We start from the raw sequence: 13900 nt of genomic DNA, 5'->3' as shown, positions 1-13900 counted from the left end.
TTTGAGTGTAATAACTCTGTGGCTTATTCTTCATTTTATCATGCCACTAATTGAATGAACATGTGGCCAGATCATTACTTAAGATGTGATTAACCATTTAATCATGTGCTAAGTGTAATGTCTGTCAGGGTCTTAAGTGTCCAATATGATAGGTGTCTGCAGAACATGCTCTACATATAACTGACACCAACAGCACTGACCTGAAGTACAAGGCCCAGCACCCACTAAAACTTTTATTCTCAGATATGAGGAGGCACCTACCTTTTGCACCATAATCTAATGGTTAGGGCCCTTATCAAGCAAGCTCAAGATATAGATAGTAGGTCCTTCTTACACAAAAGGGACTCAAAGCCACATCACCTGCTTCACAGGAGAGACCCCAGTAACAAGGTTTTAGATAAGTCTGGGTGAAAACATCCTGTACCTCCCCTGCTCAACCTGGGCCATAGGACCAGGAAGAAGGTAAACTATATGGTGCCAAAGGAAGAGTATTGTAGTGATGAAGACAGTTTCCTAGGAAGGTTAAGACTTGTGCTGCCAGACTTAAGACTTTCAGAATTTTCCATTGGACTGTCATTCATTGGTTAAAAAACAGAAATAACTCTGTGAGGAGGTTAAGATATTGATGCAAAAAAACCCCCAAAATAAAATGAAAACATTGTGAGTACACAGCACTACTTTTTCCTTGATAATGAGTGCAAATATTTAAATTAATATGCCAGCTTGGAACTTCTAATATTAACATTAGTTTTCCTGGGGACCAGTAGGTCTCATTTCCAGCATGTCATTATGAGTAAACCTACTGGATATACCATGGAAACCAGCATGTCTTAATCACCTGAACTCATCAGTAGGTGCAGTTAAAGTTTGTTCTAATTCTAATTACACTGCATATCTGCCAGCTTATTCACTTCATTGTATGCATTCAATGAACTGTAATTGAAATATACAACTGAATGTTTTATTTAAACCCTGGACCAAATTTACTGCATTTTAATGGTGGGTCGTTTTGTTTTGTTCTTGTTTGGTTTGTTTTTTATTCTCACTGTTTTGCTCATATTGCTCATTTGTATAAATTATTTATTTGCTTTTGCTTATTTGTTTTTAGATGCACAGAGTGCAGTGTGCATGCAAAGTTCCTTTTATTGGTCTGCCTTGTGTTTTTTCCTGCAATAGATTTGGCAGGATGAGTGACTAGATGTAGTTGAAACCTTGATATATTACAGCCCTTGTAAAGATCAACACTGATCCTTACTGCACTAGAGGGCCAAACTAAAAGCTCTTCCTCTTCTGAACTGGACTGCAATCAATCCAGTTTGCTCTGACTAATGGGTTCCTAATTGTATTCAGGGTAGTGCTCATATTCAGGAAGCATTGAATACAGTCAATGAGACTGAAAGGTATACAAAAGTTAAACGAGTACTTAAGAGCTTATCAGAATCATGGCTTCTTTCCTGAAAGAAACCAGGCTCTTGCACACATGTGCGGAGCCTGCTCTGATGCTCTGGATTTCCAGCTCATTGGAGCAGATTCGATTAATACAGTCTGCTGGAGCACGTAAATTGACACTCTCTGGCAGCCTCATGCATCACGTGTCAGCGGTGCAACATGCCTTCACTCTGAGAAAATGGCGTGTGTTTTGAACTAAAACACGTGATGTGTTTTAGTTTAAAGTGCACCGCTGCCATTTTCTCAGTGCAGAGGCACACTGCGCTGCTGATACATGTGCTCCCAATGTGGCACTGGGTACTTTTAATTAGCGCAGCACATGTAAAAATACATAAGTCTAAATACAGGAAGCTGAGGCTTCATTATAGGCACGTGATATATGGAGACAACAGCTCATGAAGTATTGGTGAAAAAGATAGCGTGTCTCTCTGGTGTACTCTGTAACAAATATATTGCTACATAATTTAACAAGGAAACAACACTTTGACCTACCAGCTATTATGTTTTACAGCTGATCTCCTTTGTTTTTGTTTGCTTACAAGAGAACAACCCACAGGCAGTGGCTTTGGACATAAGAAATACAAAACAAAGTTGAAAGAGGCAATCTTTCTCATACAAAGGGGAAATATTAAAATGTAAGTACTGCATATTCATGCACAAGTGTACACATGCAGGTATCGCACATGTGGGTGCACACATACACACATGAAATTAATATTATATTGACATTACAAGGTCAAGTCCACAAAAGTTAGGCCATGAGGATGTTAAAGCTACCTATGCAATTTCAACTTTGGGCCCCAGTATGAATGCATTTCAAGACTGCCTTTATTTTTGTAAGTATATTGTATTTTTCCCACAGGACCTCTACAGCATGCAGAGTACAAAGTTGTCCTGCTCAGCAGCCATAGGCTGTTGTCCATAGGCTTCTTCCTCATTTGTTGCAGAAGCTAGAAAGTGTGTAGTATGAATGAGGCACAGGACAAGAGGCTGCCATGACTAAGACCATTGAATGCTGCCCTAGAGACCAGCATTTTTTATCTGCCTCTACTGTTGAGTTCCAGTGTGATACTGTGCAAGTCATGTAAACCAAACTTTTTGGAAGTAATCAATAATTTTGTTTTTTCAATGTGTTTAGATGCCCACTTCAGAAACTGAGGCTTTATATTCAAAACTGCTGAGAACCCTCATCTACAACAGAATTCAAAGAGGACTCTATCTCCCCTTTCCATTCTCTGCTCCTCTGATATTTTATCACAATCCCAGTCTCCTTACTTCCCACCACTGGCACCAAATCCAAGTATCCCTCCCCAGACTCCTAATTAAATCTGTCTCCCCATCTTCTCAAAGCTACCACCTTGTCCAGTCCTGTTTGCACAGCCTGTCTCAGTTCTCTCTCCCATCACAGCCTTCTCACATATCTCTCTCCTCTCTCTTGGCCCCATTCCATGTCCAACCAGGTCCTGTGTCATTCAGCTCCTTGTATGATCACAATGCACTATTTCACCATATTTCCATTTGGATTTCCCATTCCACCATGTATTCCTCATAAATTTCCAATCCCAATGTTTTCACCACAAGGCTCCCAGTCTCTCACAACAATTTCCTGTCACATTTTCTTTCTCAGAGTCCTGGTCTCATCAGACTCCTTGCCCGACTTCAGGTCTTTCTCTCTTCCAGGTCTAGATTGTATACCTCCTGCATTCAAATCAGATGGTTTCCTCCTCAGATTGCTTGGATGACAGTGGAGGCAGGGAAGGGCCATTAGAAGACAGGCTCCCTGCTTTCAGTTTCAGTGCCTTACCTGGTCCTGATTGAGCTAGAAGGAGCTATTACAGGGAAAGTGTTTCTGACCCCGATCACTCTGAGCTGGACTATACTACATTGTTTGTTGGGGTCAGTGTAAGTGTACACAGGAAAATACTAGGATCTGTGAGAGTCTCAGACATACTACATGAGGGTGGAATCTGGAAACTTTACCTGCTATGCCCTAGCAAATCTCTACAGAGCATGTACACTCAAGGAGTTTTCCAAAGCTTATAGCTTGTCCAAGTTTGGATGGGATGGCACAAAGATAGCAAAAGACATATCTCTGACCAAAAGACTATGCCTCTGCCAAATTTTGAATCATTACTCCAAAAAATAAGAGCACTAGAATAGTTCAATTTTTTTAAAGAAATACAAGTTTGACAATTTCTTTTTCCATGATATTCCTGGGAATAGTTTAACCATTGTGGCTGTTTAAATAAATTAAATTTGGTATGTTTTAAATGAGTCTAAGTAGGGTGTCAGAATAGAGATTTAAGAAAATGTAATAATAAGCAGAGCTGGTTAGAGCACACAAAATGGCTATATAAATTAAAGTAATTTCTGTTGAAGCAACAACTACACAAAATCACTATATATCTTTTAGTGAAATAGAATCTACTCCTTGTTTTCAAAACTATTACTTTTTGAGAGCCTAGATAATAGTTTTCCAGCAGTGTATGTGGCATTTTTGGCACTTACATACAGGCTGAAACTCTGGTGTCCCTGCTGTGTGGATGCATAAGCATGAGTGTACTGTAGGCCAGGCATATATGCTGTTACCTGACCTATGTGGCTGTGTATGTGTGTACCTGAAAATACATTCTAGAAAAGCATGAGGCTTAAATTTTGTACCCTATATGCCCAGGGCAGGGTTTAAACTAGTTTCTTTTTAACTTCCTAACACAATGCCTCCACTACCACATGTAGCAGGTAGGCAACTCAGGAGGCAGGCTTCCCTCTTCCCTAGGTCAAACTAAACAGAATAACAAAATATCAGCAAAATCCCCCTTTTCCCTCACCATCCTGTCCAGGGAAATAGCTTCACTACAGCATTGCCTTTCTTCTCAACTTCCCTTCTCTCCAGCATCATCTTTCTGGGAGCTTTAAACTTCCTTCAGGGCCAGCCAATCATTCTCATCAGCTGGCCCTGCACTTCTAGGCAGGTAGGCTATTGTCCTCTAACCCCCTGAAGCTGGGCTTCAGCCCCTGCACCATGCCCCTTGTTGTGCAATACCACAGATTAGATATTACCACAGCCATTATCTGGCACACTTGTTGAGGCTGAATCATGATGGCTAGAAAATATATTTAGAGATTTGATTTTAGGAATTGACTTGTAGGTGGCAAGGGTTAATTTGTTTCTAAAAGCTTGTTTGTGACAAAATTTCAAATTCTCAGCCTTCAAGGCTGAAGCTAGCAGACAAACAGGCTGGGAAATTGAAGACATGCAACACAGTGTTCCCTGAAAGTCCATAACAATTTATAACATTACCAAAGCAAAGAACATTCATTTTTAAGTTAAAAGTATGTCAGTGAAGTTAATGTAAAATGTATCATTGCAAAACTTAAGCCTCAATTTATCATCTTATCTGGATTTTTTTTTCAGTTGATGTTGTCTACGTTGTAAATAGAGTGTACAACACCAAGTTATTGCATATTATGATGATTAGATCATCAAATACTGTTTCATGATATATACAAAAAAATATTTTGAGATATTCCAAGCATGCCACACTTCTTAAGTGCCTGCACTTTTCCAGATTTCCTAGTTCTATGAGCACTGGTCACCAATAGGTATAAACTTGGACAAATCTTTTGGCCTCTGTTGACTGAAATGCAAAATCTAAAACTCATTTGTTTCCTTATTTTTTTGTGACATTTTTGGAGCATAAATAGAGACCACTAGAGAAGTACATCTTAAACAGTTTTCCATAGAAAAATCATGGTCTGACATCCTCTTGTATTTATCAGTCATCTTTGATAACTGGTCTCCTTTAACTACATTAAACCACATTTCACATTAACCTTTTACCTTACAGCACATTCACATTAATCTTCTGCCTACTACTGGAATACCTGGCTTCTGAATAAGTTGTTATGAGAGATAGTCACATAACACTCTTGGTCAACAGAGAAATTAAGATCTTTCTAGAATTCCTAAAACAATCCGGACAAGATTCTTTAGGTAAATGTGATATCTGTCATTAGAGCTCCCAAATAGTTGGAAAAATTCTTTGCAAACTTTCGGGTACAAACACCCTTCTTCCAGCATAGAAAGAGTCTGCTGGTATTCTGTGTTCTCCTGGGTAGAACAGAAGCCAAAATACAAAATGCAGGTCTTTGAAAATGCTCGTGCATGGCAGTGAGGTTCAGAAGGAATGGGAGACAATAGGTGTGAGACAGATAAGTAGGAGAAAAGGGGGGAATGTTGAACTGGTGAACCTTGTCTGCCTATATCCTTAGACCAACAGGGCTACAACCAACAACCCTAAAGCAATCCAAGTATTTTCTAAAACTGTTGCTGAAGTCAGAAAAATCAAGGAGCAAGATCAGAAACTGATCATGCATAAAGGAATTTCTAAAACTTCAAACAGGTGAAGGGACACTGAAGATTCTGATATCTAGATCACTCAGGGAAGAGGCATGTTCAAAGTAATGGTTTTTGTTCTCAATAGATCATTTTTATATATTTCCTCTTAAAATCCTGGCATTCCACCTCATGATGAGGAAAGCTTTCAAAACTAATAATTGACATGTGAAGTGCCAAAAGAAAGCAAGAGCATTATGTTTTAAAAAATTATCTTGTAATGAAGATTATTAAAAACAAAGGCTCCAGTATGCATATAAGCAGAAACTAGAATTTATTCTTAAATACTCCTGTCCTAATTCTACAATCCTTACTCAGACAAAAGACTCTTTCACTTCAATAGGATCATTGCCTGAGTGAGAACTATGAAATAAGCTCATCAACCACACTTGCAGCAGAGTTTCTAAAATAGGGTTGCATTCATGTTGGCAATTTCACTAACACACTTGGATTGCATTTTTAAATGAAAAAACCCTACGAAACCCTTTGAATTAATAGGCTGAAAAATAAAACTGTGCTTTATCCTTTTGTTTTGAAAAGCGTATGCAATTTAGAGTTTTCACTCCAGGCACTGTAAAATCCCTAGGTATATAGAGAAACAAATATTTTGGTTGCTAGTGCAAACCATGTGAAATTAGATTAAAAAAAAGAAATTTATGGTGGAGCTAAGGAAACAATATAGGACAGTATAAAGTATACTGATGTCATAGTACTGTGATTATAATAATTATGTACACAGGATGCCTATTTTCCTAGAATTTTACTGTGGGTCAGTGTCTACTTAACAGGGAAGTTGAGGATGTAGAATTTTGCACTTCCTGTGTCAAAGCAAACCTGTCAAAATTCTTGGTTTGCATCTAAAGCTGAAAATGGTTTTATATGTAGATATGTAGAACCATTTTTGTTCTCTGCAAGTGGTAGTACTCCTCCTTGGTGATCTTGTTCAAAGCCTTTGGAAGAATACAAATCCATGCCCTGCTTACTTTTCTCACACTGACGGTGCGTTTACACATGACTGTACAGTGCTGTTGTTACTATGCTGTCATTTAGTATGCCCTTTTGCAAGTACTAAATGATGGCGCAGTAACAGCCCATACTGCGCTGTGCTGGCTGTGCAGTTATGTTTAGCTGCTACTTCGCTGAGGCAGTGTGCTATAATGAGGAAGTGCATTGCTACAGCGACATAGCATCACATGTAGAATACTACTAAAACAATCAATTGATGCAATTTCCTCTACATCATTAAACTCTCAGCATTAATTAAACTTTAAGTTGGTTTTCTAGGACCTATAGGAATGTGATGTTTTATATCCTTAGTTCTTTCCAGTCCATTAAATGATTTGTTGTATAAGAATATATTTCAGTCCGAGGCATATTATGCTACTTCGATCTTCTGCATTTGTTAAGTCCAAATACATATTAAACTCTGCTATTAGTCCTAATACAAGTGTCATAAGTGCAGCTTTGTCAAAATGGCTCATTTTGTGCTATCTATTTAAAACTAATGGGGTTTTTTTGTTTGTTTTAAAATGGAGTGATCACTAATATTTATGTATAGATTGATACCAAGTCACATTTAGTCCAGGCATCTATCTTCAAATTTACTTTGGCTAGTTGCACTTGCAAATAAATTAACTAATCTATAATGGAAATTAACTATGCAACTATATGAAGAGACAAGCTAAGAACTTTATTTCTCCTTTACCCTCAGTCTGTACAATCATTAATGTATTTTGACTCTAATTTCATTGATCTCTATGCTAAACGCAACATACTTTTCAAAACGGTTAATTTTATCATGTGTGACATTACCTAGACATTTCACTAGATACATTTTCATTGCATTGAAATAGCCTCTATGATGATAGCTGAATTTAACATAAAGGCAATACAGTAGGAAGACTGTTACTTCTTTATATCGTATTTTATGTAAATTCCTATAAATAATCTAGTGTTGTTTCCACTCTGCAAGCCTCCTCAAAATACTACAGATTGCATGCAGCTACTCACTCACCCTCAGCCAGCTCATTGGTTCTTCAGCGAAAACCTACTGTCTCATCAGTAGCTGTGAGAGGGTTAACATTGAACTCTGCCCCAGCTCTTTACAGCCACAGAAGACGTGCACTCATCTTGGCAGCCATGAGTTACCATGTCTGTTTGATCTATTCCATCCTGTTTCTATCCCAGGGAAGAAAATCAACTTCCCCATTTAAGACACGCACCCCACTTTTGGAGGGCTGATTTTTTTTTGGGGGGGGGGGGGGGGAGGGGGGAAATTTGTGATATTTGAGTAAATATGGTTTTTCATGCTATTGCTTGGACATAGTCTTTCCTGCATTAGCATATACAAATGCAATAGTGTGGATCATTTAATTAAATGTGCTCTTGTTTTTGTTTTTCTGACTTTTTTTACTATTTCATCTTGAAGCACTATTATAAACCATTAATCAAGTATACTGCATGCTCATTCAATCTTCCATTAGTGCAAACATTAACTCTTTATATTTATGAGTAATATCTTTATTAAGAAGGCATGTAAAATAATTGTTAATTATATTTTTCCTTAAAAACAACAAACGATTTTAAACAGGCTTTCCTCAAGTAATTTCTTTGAAATTCTGAATTACTTTAAAGAAGTTTCTAAGCTACTTCATACTCCCTCTGAAATTATTTGCACATTTCAATGACTATAAGCCTGCTAGATTTAACAGTTTATCCTTTCAGGTTTTTCTGTAACAGCACGAGTCAGGAAAATTCGCCACTACACAAGGTTATGGAAGGTTATATATCTCCTCATATAACAATGACTGAACTGGCTATTAAAATATCCAAGCAAATCCCACAATGGGAATCAAGTTTGAAGGAAAACCATAAAAATACGTATTTCAAGGGAAAGATACAAATGGAAAATGTATATTTTGCATATGCTAGTTTATAAGAATTCTGCATCCACAAACACTATCTATTCTTCCTGTCATGCCTGAAGAGGCACTCATATAACATAAATGTATGTGGTACAAGAAAATGTACTAGATTATATTAGATAAAATACAACTAGATTAAACAGACAGTGCCAAGAAATGATTAGTATTTACCTCTCATTTTTTCTGTCAAGCCCAGTTGCTACAAGGGGACATAAAGCCATAGGTTCAATATTATTTCTAACTTATTTGGGTCCCATATTTATTAACTTAGAGCCTAAATAATTATCGTTATGATTTCATAAATTTCATAGACATTAGGGCTGGAAGGAACCTCAGAAGATCATCGAGTCCAGCCCCCCATCCGAAGGGCAGGAAGTCAGCTGGGGTCATAGGATCCCAGCAAGATAAGCATCCAATTTACTCTTGAAGGTGTTCGATGTAGGTGCTTGAACCACCTGCGATGGCAGGCTGTTCCAGACCTTGAGGGCTCGGACAGTAAAGAAATTCTTCCTTATGTCTAGCCTGAATCGGTCTTGCAGTAGTTTGTAACCGTTCAACCTCGTCATCCCTTGGGGCGCTCTGGTGAAAAAATGTTCCCCCAGATACTGGTGGTCATCCCTGATAAACTTATAGGTGGCCATCAGATCACCCCTGAGCCTGTGCTTTTCCAGGCTAAAGAGCCCCATGACTCTCAGACTGTCATCATAAGGTCTGTTTTCCTGACCTCTGATCATGCGCGTGGCTCTTCTCTGGACTCTCTCAAGCTTCTCCACATCCTTTTTGAATTGTGGAGCCCAAAACTGGACGCAGTACTCCAGCTGCGGCTTCACCAAGGCTGAGTACAAGGGGAGAATGACGTCCCGGGATTTGCTTGAGAAGCATCTATGGATGCAAGCCAGTGTTTTGGTCACTTTACTAGCCGCAGCATCACATTGCAGGCTCATGTTCATCTTGTGGTCAATGATGACTCCCAAGTCTCTTTCTTCCATAGTGCTAGCCAGTGTAGTACTGCCGAGCCTATAAGGATGCTGCAGGTTTTTCCTCCCAAGGTGGAGAATCTTGCATTTTTCAGTGTTCGACACCATCAGGTTCTCATCCACCCATTTGCTGAGCCTGTCCAGGTCAGCCTGGATAACCCTCCTGGTCTTCTGGTGTGGATGCTTTGCACCAAAGTTTGGTGTCATCGGCGAACTTGGCCAGTCTGCTTCTGACTCCAATGTCCACACCATTAATGAAGATATTGAACAATATGGGTCCAAGGACAGAGCTTTGGGGGACCCCACTGGTCACTTCCATCAATTACTACCCTCTGAGTCTGGCCACAGAGCCAATTTCCCAGCCAGCGGATTGTGGTGGAACCAAGGCCACAATTGGCCAGTTTCGCCAAGAGGTGATCATGAGATACCAGATCAAACGCGTTTTTGAAGTCAAGATATATGACATCAATGTCTTCTCCCTTGTCTGGGTGATAGATCACCTGGTCATAGAAGGAAATGAGATTGGTCAAGCAAGACCAACCCACAACAAACCCATGCTGGCTATCCCTCAGGAAGTTGGCGTCGGCCAGTCCATTAAGGATGTCCTCTTTAATTAACTTTTCTAAGATCTTCCCTGGGATAGAAGTCAGGCTGATGGGCCTGTAGTTTGCTGGATCCACTTTCCTCACTTTCTTGAAGATAAGCACCACATTGGCCTTCTTCCAGTCTTCAGGGACTACACCAGAGCTCCAGGAGTTTTCAAAGATCCATGCCAGTGGCTGGGCTATGATGCTTGCCAGCTCCTTGAGTACCCTGGGGTGTAAATTGTCAGGGCAGGCTGACTTGAAGGTATCCAGCCTCTCAAGGTGTTCCTTCACGAGGTCAGCATTGATGGAGGGCAGGGGCTCTCCCTCACCCGGACCTCCTTGTCCTGTAGTGGGTATGGGTGTCCCATGGGACTGATGAAAGACCGATGCAAAGTAACCATTTAATAGGTTGACTTTTTCCTGGGTGTCATTTGTCAGTTGTCCCATCTGGTTCAGCAGGGGTCCAATGTTGCCCTTGCTTTTCCTCCGGCTCCCCACATATCTGAAAAAGGACTTTTTATTGTCCTTGATTGGCCAAGTCCCGGAGGACTGGAAAAGGGCTAATATGGTCCCCATTTTCAAAAAGGGGAGGAAGGAGGACCCGGGCAACTATAGGCCGGTCAGTCTCACCTCCATCCTTGGTAAAGTATTTGAAAAAATTATCAAGGCTCACATTTGTGAGAGCCCGGCAGGACAAATTATGCTGAGGGGAAACCAGCATGGGTTTGTGGCGGGCAGATCGTGCCTGACCAACCTAGTCTCTTTCTATGACCAGGTTACGAAACGCCTGGACACAGGAGGAGGCGTGGATGTCGTACACTTAGACTTCAGGAAGGCCTTCGATACGGTATCCCACCCCATACTGGTGAACAAGTTAAGAGGCTGTGATGTGGATGACTGCACAGTCCAGTGGGTGGCGAATTGGCTAGAGGGTCGAACCCAAAGAGTCGTGGTAGATGGGTCGGTCTCGACCTGGAAGGGTGTGGGCAGTGGGGTCCCGCAGGGTTCGGTCCTTGGACTGATACTCTTTAATGTCTTCATCAGCGACTTGGACGTGGGAGTGAAATGTACTCTGTCCAAGTTTGCAGATGACACCAAGCTATGGGGAGAAGTGGACACGCCGGAGGGCACGGAACAGCTGCAGGCAGACCTGGATAGGTTGCACAAGTGGGCAGAATACAACAGGATGCAGTTCAACAAGGAGAAATGCAAAGTGCTGCACCTAGGGAGGAAAAATGTCCAGCACACCTACAGCCTAGGGAATGACCTACTGGGTGGCACAGAGGTGGAAAGGGATCTTGGAGTCCTAGTGGACTCCAAGATGAACATGAGCCGGCAGTGTGACGAAGCCATCAGAAAAGCCAATGGCACTTTATCGTGCATCAGCAGATGCATGACAAATAGGTCCAGGGAGGTGATACTTCCCCTCTATAGGGCGTTGGTCAGACCGCAGTTGGAGTATGCGTGCAATTCTGGGCGCCACACTTCAAGAAGGATGCGGATAACCTGGAGAGGGTACAGTGAAGGGCAACTCGTATGGTCAAGGGCCTGCAGACCAAGCCCTACGAGGAGAGACTAGAGAAACTGGACCTTTTCAGCCTCCGCAAGAGAAGGTTGAGAGGCGACCTTGTGGCTGCCTATAAGTTCATCACGGGGGTACAGAAGGGAATTGGTGAGGATTTATTCACCAAGGCGCCCCCGGGGGTTACAAGAAACAATGGCCACAAGCTAGTAGAGAGCAGATTTAGACTGGACATAAGAACTTCTTCACAGTTCGAGTGGCCAAGGTCTGGAACTGGCTCCCAAGGGAGGTGGTGCTCTCCCCTACCCTGGGGGTCTTCAAGAGGAGGTTAGACGAGTATCTAGCTGGGGTCATCTAGACCCAGCACTCTTTCCTGCTTATGCAGGGGGTCAGACTTGATGATCTATTGAGGTCCCTTCCGACCCTAACATCTATGAATCTATGAATCTTGATGCTCAAAGCTAGTTGGAGTTCAGTTTCAGCCTCGACTTTCCTGGTTTGCTCCCTGCAGGTCTGGACCAGTGCAGAATATTCCTCCTTGGAGGTGAATCCCATCCTCCGTCCTTTGTAGATCTTTCTTTAATGATAAGAAGAGACAGTAGTGTACATTAGGGGTTGATTAGTATACTCATGACTTTTCAGACCCTGTCATTTAGTACAGTGCAATTTAGAAATTGTGTTCACCAAAGGTGTTTTGCAATTCAGCACAACTAAAAGTAGGAACAAATATACATATTTTCATGCTGGGTTAAAAAATGATGGGATTTTGCTTTCCCAATATGTCTAGATAACTTGACTCAATAATTGTGAGCAGTAATAAATCATGTCTTTTACATTTATGGAAATCCAAACAATCTTTGGACTCTGACTTTTAAGTACACTGTCTACTATATTTAATATGTTACACTTTCTGTTCATAAGAACTGGTAGGGTTCAACTGTTTTAGGGAATGGCTGTTCCTGTAGTGAGATATATTTATGGCAACATTTGTCATGTAATAATGCAAACTTTTATCGCCATCCAACTTTGTTGTGAATGCTAATAGTTATTAACTGTATTGTGATTCATTGAGACCCCATAGGTGGATCATAGTCTATAAATTTGACCAGTACAATACTGGGGTTCGGGTAGATTTAGGTACAATACCCACCCAGCCTATATTCACATAGATCTAGTTGTTATTGTGGTGTTGCAACATACCAAAAGATTCATATGTCCTAAAATCTATCAGATCTGAAATCTCAGGTTTGATGGAAGGAAAACAGATTTATCTATTACAGTAATTATGTGGTCCCTATTACTGTAGCATAGCAGTACCTCTCAAACTTTACTGATTTATATCCACATCTGAAAATTATGGAAGAACTACTATCCTCATTTTACATAAGGAACAAGGTTCAGAGTATCTAAGCATCTTACCCAATGTCACATAGAGTTTTTTTAACAAAGCAAGACTCAAATCCACATATTTTGAATCTTAAGGAGTGTCCTAACCACTATATCACTCTTTTTATAAAATATGGGAGAGGATAGCCAAATTAAATGGATCCTACTAAAGAGAACCGTACATTTAATGGGAACTGTCATACCCATGGAATCATCCTGTCCAGTGCTGGACCAAGGACAGACCCATGGTATATGCACTTCCACAGATTTTAGAATCATAGAATTATAGACATTAGGGGCTGGAAGAGACCTCAAAAAATCATCAAGTCTAACCCCCCTGTTCTGTGCAGGAATACTGCTGAAATCAAATGATCCCATCAAGGTGTCTGTCCAGTCTCCTCTTGAAGACTTCCAAGGTCAGGGACTGTACCACCTTCTTGGGAAGTCTATACCAGATTCTAGTCACCCTTACCATGAAGTTCTTCCTTATATCCAACCTGAAAACATCCTTTAACAGTGTATGGCCACTGCTCCTTGTCTTCCCCTGGGGTACCCTAGTGAACAGATTTTCTCCCAGCTCCTGATATTCACCCCTTACATATTTGTAGATGGCCACCAAGTCCCCTTCTCAGTCTTCTCTTCCCCAGGCTGAATAGTCC

The sequence above is a fragment of the Alligator mississippiensis genome, chromosome 4 (genome assembly GCF_030867095.1).
Source record: "Alligator mississippiensis isolate rAllMis1 chromosome 4, rAllMis1, whole genome shotgun sequence".
In the NCBI taxonomy this organism is placed as follows: Eukaryota; Metazoa; Chordata; order Crocodylia; family Alligatoridae; genus Alligator; species Alligator mississippiensis.
The sequence above is the reverse complement of the archived record's forward strand: the minus strand, read 5'-3'. Positions refer to the sequence as shown.